We start from the raw sequence: 13,417 nt of genomic DNA on the forward strand, positions 1-13,417 counted from the left end.
TCTGTTGCCTGAATGAAGTCAAAGTTCCTGATCTGGGTTGACATCTCTGATATGAGATAAACACTGAATAACGAGTATGTCACTGTACTGCTAAGTGGCTCCACTGGCGTCGTCATAGCCTAGACTGTCTGGGCTCCGAAGAGTAACAGGGGAGTAACTGCAACTGCTGCTGCAGACAGTGCCCCTATATGTGGTCAAGTCTTGCGTGCTGGTGGTGCTGCCACATAGGGGGCGTAGGCCTGGCACAGCTCGGGGTTAGACGGTGCCCATTGCAGAGCAACCGGAATGGGACAGTCACTACACTTGTGCTGCCAGCTTAAGAGTCTTCAACAGTGATTGGCCACTGTGTGGTATCATTGTACGGTGATACTATATTACCTGTGTCACCTCTATTCTTCCTTACACCAAGTGATCATAACACTACAGGAGAGACTGCAGAATTTTGATTCATAGGGAGAGAGGTAGTAGTGGATATGAAGTTACAAATCTAGTCTGTCACACTTAGATGGATAACACCACATAAAAATTGTATCCATAGAAGCTAGAGTCACTGAGTCGACTCCTGTTGCAGTACACAGTTCTGTTCTGCCATGTCATCATTGTTGTGGTCTTCGGTCTGAAGACTGGTTTCTCGCAGCTCTCTCCATTACTCTTATCATCTTCAGTCATCTTCATTTCCAAATAACTGCTATAGCCTACATCCAGTTGACATTGCTTGCTGCATTCATTTCATGGTCTCGTTCTACAATATTATTTGACTGTTTTCTGGAAATCGTCTTAAATTATTAATTATGTAATTTTATGCTCCTAACATGCTTTTTCTCCTCTTGAATTTCAGTATTCTTTTATAAAAATGGAAATGAAATTCAAATAATTTGTATGCCCGCTGAAAAGCTCCATTCAAGTCATGATGCCTGTGACATCACTGGTTAGCTCGCTGCTCCTACTGTCATAATGCCAATTCACAGTGATGCCTTGTTTAGATATTTTTGTTTTGGAAAATGGGCTACAAATGGTGTGTAGTACCATACTGTACATATACGTCTACAAAAACTCCTGAGAAGTTGCTTTTCAGTGTTCCAGGGAATGAGAAGATGCATAAAATGTGGTTGCGCTGTACCGGCAAATAGTCACCACATTGATGCACAAGTGCACTGACTTAATTAAACATGTGTTGCACTGTGAAGTTAACGTTAACTTATCTTCAAAATATGATCTCCCATAGTTACAGTGAAGGATAGCGTCATTCAATGAAATTAAACTCCTAGTGAAAATTGTAGTTTTACCTAACTCCACCTCAGTTATTCGGTAGCTCAGTTGTTACAGGGGTAAACTTGAATTTTATAAGACAATGTCCATAGATCGCTGGTTTGAATCTAACCTGAAAGAACATTTTAACTTATTTGTAAAATGTCTCGGCAGTCCTCTCATATGAAAACCAAATCAGTTACAGAACTTCACCAGCCGATCAGAAACAGAATATTATTGTGTTTTCCTTGCTGTTTACATGTGCTTACATTTGCCATTGCTTCACATGTCACCATCAAAAAGATATTTTCTAGTTAATGTAACCACACACTTTTTGCTGTATTAGAAACAATACCTTTCTCTACGTACTGTCTAGCCAGGATCTTTAAACGCTTGCAGTTTCGTCATCTTACGTAAAGAGGAAGTAACTCTGCTTCAGACGCTAACCTTAATGAACACTCACAAACACTGCAGCCCTGCACATTGTACACACTTTATATCTCTCCCTATAACCTCATCATCCTACACCTCATTGTACTGTGGATGTGTGGTAATATCTTCACCACTAGCAATGCTTTAAAAAAAAGTGAATTGTTTGTTCGCAGAGTAAATGTATTTATCCTCTGTTGTCTTTTTCTCAGACTAAGACTAGTGTGAAGCTATATATAATGTGTCCTATAATCGAAACAACCGCTACAATCAGTTCTTGCTAACACTATTTTCATATTTCATGTGAAACTTTTAAAAATATATCATTCTTGCAGGATTAAAACACATGATCTCTTTCACTGCAGTTGAATGTGCTATCGGATGCGCCACAGAATGCCTGACAGAAGCCGTATCTCTGCTGACTGTGATCTACAGAGAAAATCGGCACTAAATTTTGCCAAGAATAATTTTGTTGTGCTTAGGTCCATAGCTCATGACTGATAGTTGACAATCCAGTTATAATATACGGGCCAGTTTGTGAAAGTTCTATAATAATTTAGTTTTGAGTGAGTTTAATGATGTTGCAGGGAGCAGGGAAAAGAATGTCCATTGTTGCACATACCAAAGCTCTCAGTGGATAGAGCATAACACATCAACCTTCGCAAGGCTTCCAGTATCAGTGTCCAGAAAATTCCTTTCTATTGTCACTAAAAATGGCAATAGTGTTTTCCATCACTAAATAGCTAAACTGTTTGCAGTAAAAGTATGTAAAAACCTCGTAACTTCGGCTAATGTACCTATAACACAAGTGTAGCTTTGTCTTGCTCCTAGAACACAGCATTTTTGATCATGTGGCCAGATCATGATATTTAATTATTTTTATGCTTTAATTACATAAAAATTACATATTTTGTGAGGATATTGAAGTCAATGCTACTTAAATGTTTTAATCAATCAGAATAACAACAATCTGAACCATATTTTTAACATAGGAAAATAGCCTATTCTCACCCCCCACCCCACTTCCTCCCTGACACACTTCCCTTCATTACCAAATAGACAATTCCTTCCTGCCTCAGGATGTGTCCTAGCAACTGGTCGCTTTTAGTCAAGTTGTACCATAAATTTCCTTCGTCTTTTCTTTTTTTCTAATTCAGTTTAGCACTTTTTCATTAGTTTCTTTATTATGGGACCTGCAGAATATATTATGTCACAGTAGAACATTATACAAAGAATCAGTAGACAGAATACCACTTGATTATGACCTTATTTCAGCTTTATTGCCTTCGTGTCCATCTACAATGTCAGAACATAACATGTACTGTTCAAGGCAAAAAGCCAAAATGAACTTATAATCAAGCAGCATACTGTCTACTAATTCTCAGATCCTCCATTGGTTATTTGATCTACTCATCTAATCCTCAGAATTATTTAGGAATAGAGGAGATAACACACCAAAAGGCAGAAGTGCTGCGGCGTTGACAGGTGCACAAAGAGAAGGTACAGAGCTTTGCTTTGCTAGCTTTCAGAATTAAATTCCTTCCTCAAGCTTGTAGGAGAAACGACCCCCCCCCCCCCCCACACACACACACATGCATGCACTGGTTTCCCTACATGGTGCTCATCTCTATCCTGGCCCATGGTGTATGTGCTGGGGTGAGGTGGGGGTGTAGGGTGGGAAGGGTGGGATTGGGTGAAAGATGTAGAGAAGGGGGAGCATCAATAGGCTTGTGGGAGAGTGGGGAATTGTCTGTGGGCTAGCTAGGGGTGCAGGTAGAGGGGGCAGGTGCAGACAAGTAGGCATGCAATTTCACAGACTGGGGCATCAGATGGCAGCACACAGCTAGCTGACATGTATTGGGTGCTGGTACTGGGACAGGGGATGGTGTGTGTGTGTGTGTGTGTGTGTTTGTGTGTGTGTGTGTGTGTGTGTGTGTGTGTGTGTGTGTGTGTGTACACACCATTGGATGGGGGGACAGCAAGTTATCTTAAGTTTAGGTCAGGGAGGTTACAGGAGTGAAGGATGTGCTGTAAGGATAGCTCCCATCTGCGCAGCTCAGAAAAGCTGGTGGTGGTGGTGGGGTGAATCCAGGTGGCATGGGTTGTGAAGCAGCCATTGAAAACTCACATGTTGTACCACTGGGTTGTCCACCTTGTTTTTGGTGTTAGTTTGGTAGTGTCCATGCATTCTGGTTGTTAGCTGGTTGGTTGTCATAGCAATGTAAAATGCTGTGCAGTGGTTACAGCAGAGCTGGTATATAACATGGCTTCTTTCACAGGTAGCCTGGTCTCTGGCCTGTCCCAGAACTCCCACCCTATACATATCAGCTAGTTGTGTGCTGTCATCTCACACCCTAGTCTGTGAAATCGCATGCCCAGCCGTCTTTCACCTGCCCCCTCTACCTGCACCCCTAGCTAGCTCACAGAGACCCCCCCCCCCCCCACCTCCACCCCCACCCACGCACCCCCACGAGCTGACAGATGCTTCCCCCAAACCTCTCTGCTTCCTACCTGTCTCCATTCATGATGCCCACCCTGCACCTCCATCTCACCTCAGTACACTCGTTATGGGCCAGGAAAGAGCTGGCAGTTGACTGACCACAATGTAGGGAAACAGGAGTGTGTGTGTGTGTGTGTGTGTGTGTGTGTGTAAGCTTGAGAAATGAATTCCATTGCAAAAGCTAGCAAAGAAAAGCTCTGTACCTTTTGTTTGTGAACCTGTTGACGACACAGCACTTCTCCCTTTTGGTGAGTCATCTCCTTTATTCCTAGGTAATTCGTTATTGTCAGTTAGAATTTTCCATGTATTATAATCCTCAGAATTCTTCTGTAGCATCACAGTTCAAAATCATCTATTCTCTTCTCGTCTGAAATTTTGATAGTCCAAGTTTCACTTCTGATAATCTATGCTCCAGACAAATGCATTCAGGAAAGACTTTCTAACACTTGAATTTATATTTCATATTAACAAATCCCCCCCCCCCCCACAGCCTTGCTGTGCTGGTACTGCAAACGGCTGAAAGCAAGGGCAAACTACAGCTGTAATTTTTCCCGAGGGCATGCAGCTTTACTGTATGGTTAAATGATGAAGGCGTCCTCTTGGGTAAAATATTCCGGAGGTAAAATAGTCCCCCATTCAGATCTCCGGGCGGGGACTACTCAAGAGGACGTCGTTATCAGGAGAAAGAAAACTGGCATTCTGCGGATCGGAGTGTGGAATGTCAGATCCCTTAATCGGGTAGGTAGGTTAGAAAACTTAAAAAGAGAAATGGATAGGTTAAAGTTAAATATACTGGGAATTAGTGAAGTTTGGTGGCAGGAGTAACAAGACTTTTGGTCAGGTGAATACAGGATTATAAATACAAAATCAAATAGGGGTAATGCAGGAGTAGCTTTAATAATGAATAAAAAAATGGGAGTGCGGGTAAGCTACTACAAACATCATAGTGAACGCATTATTGTGGCCAAGATAGACACGAAGCCCACACCTACTACAATAGTACAAGTTTATATGCCAACTAGCTCTGCAGATGATGAAGAAATTGATGAAATGTATGATGAGATAAAAGAAATTATTCAGGTAGCGAAGGGAGACGAAAATTTAATAGTCATGGGTGAATGTAATTCGAGAGTAGGAAAAGGGAGAGAAGGAAACATAGTAGGTGAATATGGATTGGGGGGAAAGAAATGAAAGAGGAAGCCGTCTGGTAGAATTTTGCACAGAGCATAACTTAATCATAGCTAACACTTGGTTCAAGAATCATAAAAGAAGGTTGTACACATGGAAGAATCCTGGAAATACTAGAAGGTATCAGATAGATTATATAATGGTAAGACAGAGATTTAGGAACCAGGTTTCAAATTGTAAGACATTTCCAGGGGCAGATGTGGACTCTGACCACAATCTATTGGTTATGAGCTGTAGATTAAAACTGAAGAAACTGCAAAAAGGTGAGAATTTAAGGAGATGGGATCTGGACAATCTGATTAAACCAGAGATTGTAGAGAGTTTCAGGGAGAGCATAAGGGAACAGTTGTCACAAATGGGGCAAAGAAATACAGTAGAAGAAGAATGGGTAGCTCTGAGGGATGAAGTAGTGAAGGCAGCCGAGGATCAAGCAGGTAAAAAGACGAGGGCTAGTAGAAATCCTTGGGTAACAGAAGAAATATTGAATTTAATTGATGAAAGGAGAAAATATAAAAATGCAGTAAATGAGGCAGGCAAAAAGGAATACAAACGTCTCAAAAATGAGATCAACAGGAAGTGCAAAATGTCTAAGCAGGGATGGCTAGAGGACAAATGTAAGGATGTAGAGGCTTATCTCACTAGGGGTAAGATAGATACTGCCTACAGGAAAATTAAACAGACCTTTGGAGAAAAGAGAACCACTTGCATGAATATCAAGAGCTCAGATGGAAACCCAGTTCTAAGCAAAGAAGGAAAAGCAGAAAGGTGGAAGGAGTATATAGAGGGTCTATACAAGGGCGATGTACTTGAGGACAGTATTATGGAAGTAGAAGAGAATGTAGATGAAGACGAAATGGGAGATATGATACTGTGTGAAGAGTTTGACAGAGCGCTCAAAGACCTGAGTCGAAACAAGGCCCCGGGAGTAGACAACATTCCATTAGAACTACTGGCGGCATTGGGAGAGCCAGTCCTGACAAAACTCTACCATCTGGTGAGCAAGATGTATGAGACAGGCGAAATACCCTCAGACTTCAAGAAGAATATAATAATTCTAATCCCAAAGAAAGCAGGTGTTGACAGATGTGAAAATTACCGAACTATCAGTTTAATAAGTCACGGCTCCAAAATACTAACGTTAATTCTTTACAGACGAATGGAAAAACTAGTAGAAGACGACCTTGGGGAAGATCAGTTTGGATTCCGTAGAAATATTGGAACATGTGAGGCAATACTGACCCTACGGCTTATCTTAGAAGCTAGATTAAGGAAAGGCAAACCTACGTTTCTAGCATTTGTAGACTTAGAGAAAGCTTTTGACAATGCTGACTGGAATACCCTCTTTCAAATTCTAAAGGTGGCAGGGGTAAAATACAGGGAGCGAAAGGCTATTTACAATTTGTACAGAAACCAGATGGCAGTTATAAGAGTCGAGGGACATGAAAGGGAAGCAGTGGTTGGGAAAGGAGTGAGACAGGGTTGTAGCCTTTCCCCGATTTTATTCAATCTGTATATTGAGCAAGCAGTAAAGGAAACAAAAGAAAAATTTGGAGTAGGTATTAAAATCCATGGAGAAGAAATAAAAACTTTGAGGTTCGCCTATGACATTGTAATTCTGTCAGAGACAGCAAAGGACTTGGAAGAGCAGTTGAACAGAATGGACAGTGTCTTGAAAGGAGTATATAAGATGAACATCAACAAAAGCAAAACGAGGATAATGGAATGTAGTCGAATTAAGTCTGGTGATGCTGAGGGAATTAGATTAGGAAATGAGACACTTAAAGTGGTAAAGGAGTTTTGCTATTTGGGGAGCAAAATAACTGATGATGGTCGAAGTAGAGAGGACATAAAATGTAGACTGGCAATGGCAAGAAAAGTGTTTCTGAAGAAGAGAAATTTGTTAACATCGAGTATAGATTTAAGTGTCAGGAAGTCATTTCTAAAAGTACAGGGCTATTACAAATGATTGAAGCGATTTCATAAATTCACTGTAGCTCCATTCATTGACTTATGGTCACGACAAACTACAGATACGTAGAAAAACTCATAAAGTTTTGTTCGGCTGAAGCCGCACTTCAGGTTTCTGCTGCCAGAGCGCTCGAGAGCGCAGTGAGACAAAATGGCAACAGGAGCCGAGAAAGCGTATGTCGTGCTTAAAATGCACTCACATCAGTCACTCATAACAGTGCAACGACACTTCAAGACGAAGTTCAACAAAGATCCACCAACTGCTAACTCCATTCGGCGATGGTATGTGCAGTTTAAAACTTCTGGATGCCTCTGTTAGGGGAAATCGACGGGTCGGCCTGCAGTGAGCGAAGAAACGGTTGAACGCGTGCGGGCAAGTTTCACGCGTAGCCCGCGGAAGTCGACGAATAAAGCAAGCAGGGAGCTAAACGTACCACAGCTGACGGTTTGGAAAATCTTACGGAAAAGGCTAAAGCAGAAGCCTTACCGTTTACAATTGCTGCAAGCCCTGACACCCGATGACAAAGTCAAACGCTTTGAATTTTCGGTGCGGTTGCAACAGCTCATGGAAGAGGATGCGTTCAGTGCGAAACTTGTTTTCAGTGATGAAGCAACATTTTTTCTTAATGGTGAAGTGAACAGACACAATGTGCGAATCTGGGCGGTAGAGAATCCTCACGCATTCGTGCAGCAAATTCGCAATTCACCAAAAGTTAACGTGTTTTATGCAATCTCACGGTTTAAAGTTTACGGCCCCTTTTTCTTCTGCGAAAAAAACGTTACAGGGCACGTGTATCTGGACATGCTGGAAAATTGGCTCGTGCCACAACTGGAGACCAACAGCGCCGACTTCATCTTTCAACAGGATGGTGCTCCACCGCGCTTCCATCACGATGTTCGGCATTCCTTAAACAGGAGATTGGAAAACCGATGGATCGGTCGTGGTGGAGATCATGATCAGCAATTCATGTCATGGCCTCCACGTTCTCCCAACTTAACCCCATGCGATTTCTTTCTGTGGGGTTATGTGAAAGATTCAGTGTTTAAACCTCCTCTACCAAGAAACGTGCCAGAACTGCAAGCTCGCATCAACGATGCTTTCGAACTCATTGATGGGGACATGCTGCGCCGAGTGTGGGAGGAACTTGATTATTGGCTTGATGTCTGCCGAATCACTAAAGGGGCACATATCGAACACTTGTGAATGCCTAAAAAAACTTTTTGAGTTTTTGTATGTGTGTGTGCAAAGCATTGTGAAAATATCTCAAATACCAAAGTTATTGTAGAGCTGTGAAATCGCTTCAATCATTTGTAATAACCCTGTATTTGTATGGAGTGTAGCCATGTATGGAAGTGAAAAATGGACGATAAATAGTTTGGACAAGAAGAGAATAGAAGCTTTCAAAATGTGGTGCTACAGAAGAATGCTGAAGATTAGATGGGTAGATCACATAACTAATGAGGAGGTATTGAATAGAATTGGGGAGAAGAGGAGTTTGTGGCACAACTTGACAAAAAGAAGGGACCGGTTGGTAGGACATGTTCTGAGGCATCAAGGGATCACAAATTTAGCATTGAAGGGCAGTGTGGAGGGTAAAAATCATAGAGGGAGACCAATAGATGAATACACTAAGCAGATTAAGAAGGATGTAGGTTGCAGTAAGTACTGGGAGATGAAGAAGCTTGCACAGGATAGAGTAGCATGGAGAACTGCATCAAACCAGTCTCAGGACTGAAGACCACAACAACAACAATTAACAAAATCCTCTTTTTCAGAAATTATTTTTTTTTCTATTGTCAGTGTGTATTTTGTATCCTAAACAGGATGACCATAATAAATTATTTTGGTGCTCAAATAACAAAACTAGTCTATCACTTTTAATGTCTCATTTCCTAATCAAATTCTCACATCATCACATAGTTTAATTTGACTACATCCCATTACTCTTTTTTTCACTTCTGTTGATTGTCATCTTACAACCTCATTCTTGCAACTTCAATGCTTTCTCTTGACAGATATACAAAGTCTATTGTAAACCTCAAATTTTTTATTTGTCCACCCTGCATTTTAATTCCCCTTTCAACTTTCTCAATTTTTGCTTTATTACTTGCTCAGTGCACATATTGAATAACATTGGGCATAGGCTATAACCCTGTGTCACTTTCTTCTCGAATACTGCTTCTCGGACTTGTTCTTTCACTATTATAACTGCAGTTTGGAGTCTCTACAAGTTGTTAATAACCATCTGCTCCCTGTGTTTTAGTCCTGTTGCCTACAGAATTTCAAAGAGTGTGTGCCAGCCAACATTGTCTGATAAGTCTTAGGGTCAGTATTGTCTCGCATGTTCCTACACTTATCCCAAACCCAAACTGATCTTCCCTGATGTTGGCTTCTACTGGTTTTTACTTTCTTCTGTAAATAATTTGTGTCAGTTTTTGCAAGCATAACTTATTAAATGAATCTTTCAGTAATAAGAGGGACATTTCATAAATAATACACACAATTTTTTTTACTTAAATGTTTATTTTTTTCAGTATCTCTTTACAGTTCTTCAATATAGTCTCCCTGCTTCTCTGTGACTGAACTCTAACATCTTGAAACTCTATTATTCCATCCAGGACACCACTTATTTTCATCTGTCTAATGGCTCAGGAACAGTGTTAGAAAGCTCTTCCAGAGAAAGAGAGTGATGTCCATGCATAGGTTTTTTCAACTTTGGGAACAAGTCGAAGTCTGGCGGACACATGTCCGTAAGGAGGATGATGCAACACTTCCTATCTGTATTTGTGCAGTTTTTGGGCTACAACATCGCCAATGTGCAGACGAGCATTGTCATGGAGAATGAGTGGCCCAGCATCGAGCAACTGAGGTCGAGTTTTGCACATTTCTCTGTGCAGATTTTGCATGAAGTTATGATATTATATTGCTGTGACACTTGTTCCACATGGAACTCTATATGTCATGATGATTCCTTGGTGATCAAAGCAAAAGTCATCATTTGCTTGAGCTTTGCTTGAGCATGTCGAAATTCTGTTGGATGTGGAGAATCTGAAGCTCTCCACTCATTCAGCTGTGATTTCAACTCCGTTTCAAAGTCTCTAATCCATGTTTCATCAATAGTGATAATTTGACACAATAATCCTTGACCTTCACAGTTGAATCACTGTCTGAGCAAGGTTGCAATGCACAAGCATTTCTGTTTCTCTTCAGCAGTCAAACAGTGTGGGACCCATCTCACAGATTTTTTTCTCTTCTTCAAATTATTTTTCAGAATACGGAAAACTGATGTTGGGAATACGGAATACTAATGTTGGGGGAATTCCCATGGCTTCAGAGAGTTCCTCACAAGTCACACTGCAATCTTCTTCATGAGCATCTGCCACAAGGTTCATACTTGTTCATCTGTTGAAGTTTCTGGCCTTCTGGGTCGTGGATTATCATCTATGCTCATATGACCACCATGAAAATGATTAACCCAACACGAAACTGTACTCCAGTCCACTGTAAACTCACCACAAACTTCACTTAATGAATTGTGGATTTATTGGGTTCTTGCCCCATGATGATTTGATCCTGATACACAACCTCTGGTCTTCAATAGTCACAGTACCCGAGATCCCTGCAGGGTCCATTTCTACCTCTCAACAATTTTTATGTTAGAGTACACAGTGGGGAAAAAAAAGTGTGCTGCTTCCTCGAGCTCCCTACAACATTTGATGTAATATTCATTGTTGTTGCATCAAACAATCCACAGTGTTACCAAGCTGTGCATTATTTACAAAATGTTCCACGTATTCATACCTGTCAGTGCCTGTCGTCTTTGGAATTGTAATGATTACATTCTTCTTGAAGTGTGAAGGTATTTTACCTGTCATATAGCTCGCCTATTGAATGGAATAGTTTTCTTATGGCTGGCTCTCCAAAAGATCTCAATAATTCTGAAGGAATTTCATGTAGTTCAGGGGCCTTGTTTCAACTTAGGTCCTCTGTCAAGTTCTTCCCCCATGTCATATATCCCAGTTCATCTTCATTCATTTCTTCTTCTGTTTCCATGATGCTGTCTTCACATCTGTTTCGTTTGTGTAGACCTACTGTGTATCCTTTCCACCATACAGCCTTTCCTTCTTTGCTGTGTAATGTCTAGCAATCTGAGTTCTTACAATTCATAAAGGTACTTCTCTTTCCTCCAAATATCTCTTCAGTTTTACTGTAAGTGGCTTCTATCTTTCCCATAGTCATGCATCCTTCTACAGCTCTTCATTTCTTTTTTAGCCATTTCTGCTTTGTCATTTTGCATTTTCTGCCAGTTACATTTATTAGACTTATGTTTTCCCTTTTGCCTACATCATTTGTTCCATTTTTATGTTTTCTCATTTTGTCTGTTATATTCACTATCTCGTTCATTATGCATTTGTCTTTTTGCCTGTTTATTCCTCTGCTGCCTTCACTATGTCATCTCACAGGGCTATCCATTCTTCCTCTATTGTGCTTCTTACTCTTACTCTTGTTTCAGTAAATCATAGCCAAATGCTCCCTCTGAAACTCTCAACAACCTCCACTTCTTTTTACTTATCCAGGTCCCATCTCCTTGCTTTCATATTTTTCTGCAGTTCATAACATCTGCCCCTGGAAATTATTCGCAATTTAAAATCTGGTTTTGAAATCTCTGTCGTACCATTCTGTAATCTGTTTGAAACCTTCCTGTGTCTCCAGGCCCTTCCATGTCTACAATCATCTTTCATGGTTTTGAATCAAGTGATGATTGAATTATGCTCAGTGAAAAATTCTGGCAGATGACTTCCTCTTTCATTTCTTTTCCCCAGTTCATGTTCTCCTATTTTTCCTTCTCTTCCTTTACCTGCTATCAAGTTCCTGTCCCTGTCACAATCAAATTTTTGTCTCTGTTAACTATATCAGTAATTTTGCTTTATCTCACTATATGTTCTTTCAGTCCCTTTATCATCTGCAGAGCTTGTTGACTTACAATTTGTACTACTATGGTGGGTGTTGGCTTCATGTCTATCTTGGCTACAATAATGCATTCACTGTACTGGCCATAGAAGCATACCTGCATTCCTGTTTTCTGATTCATTATTAGACGTAATCATGCACTACAGTATTTGATTTTGTACTAATAACCCTCTACTCACCTGACCAGAAGTCCACTACAACCTATCCATTTCCCATTCGAAATTTTCTAATGTACATACATGATTAAGGGATTTACAGTCCACACTCCAACCTGTGGAATTCAATTTTTCCTGATGATATCCTACTGAGTTGCAAATGGGGACAACTTTACCTCTGGAGTATTTTACCCAAGAGGATGATGTTATTTAAGCATACAGTAGAGCTGCATGCCATCAGCTAAAATAATGGCTGTAGTTTCCTGCTTGTTTTGAGCCGTTCACAGTACTAGCACAGCGAGGCCATATTGGCTAATGTTACAAGACCAAGTCAACATCCAGACTGTTGCCCTTGCAATTACTGAAAAGGCTACTACCCGTCATCAGGAACATAGGTCAATTTCGCCTCTCCATAGATACCCCTCTGTTCTGGTAGTGCCTGTGGTTCAGCTATCTGTATCATTAAGGTCTGAAGATTTCTTTTTTTAGGGGGGGGGGGGAGGAATTAATGCACCTGACTCATAATGTATCCTGCTGTGAGAAGTACATATGAATTGGCTGGTACAAAATCAGTTTAAATAGTGTGGGAAGGGGTTATTAACAAATTTTAGGGTTGTAATTAGGAAAGAAGTTTTTGGCAGCAGGGCAACCTTACAATATGTTAAAGTATCACTGTAAAGATAAGTAGCATGTGTGGCATCAAGTAGTTTTGGCCTTGGTACTGTCTCTGGTTCAGAAGCTAAGTGTTTTGAGGTGTGACACTTGTCTTTGGTCTATAGTAGTAGACTGCAGATTACAGCTTCAGATGTTGCTTCAGTAGTTGTGAGATGGATTCAATGGAGAAATTGAAGTTCACAGCTATTTTTGTGGGCTTTTACATTTACTCATTACTCCAACTATCTCTACTACCTATCAACTTAGAGAATTTTCATTTGAATTCTTTTGGAAACCTCAAAC

The 13,417-nt window shown here is 40.6% G+C and overlaps 1 protein-coding gene across 4 annotated transcripts in view; it reads left to right on the forward strand.

Annotated features, from left to right (window-relative positions):
* LOC124721359 (ATP-dependent helicase brm) overlaps window positions 1-13,417 on the forward strand; it is a 439,280-nt gene that overhangs the window by 275,016 nt on the left and 150,847 nt on the right. The gene's annotated exons all lie outside the window — the stretch shown is intronic.

The sequence above is a fragment of the Schistocerca piceifrons genome, chromosome X, assembly GCF_021461385.2.
Source record: "Schistocerca piceifrons isolate TAMUIC-IGC-003096 chromosome X, iqSchPice1.1, whole genome shotgun sequence".
NCBI classification, from domain to species: domain Eukaryota; kingdom Metazoa; phylum Arthropoda; class Insecta; order Orthoptera; family Acrididae; genus Schistocerca; species Schistocerca piceifrons.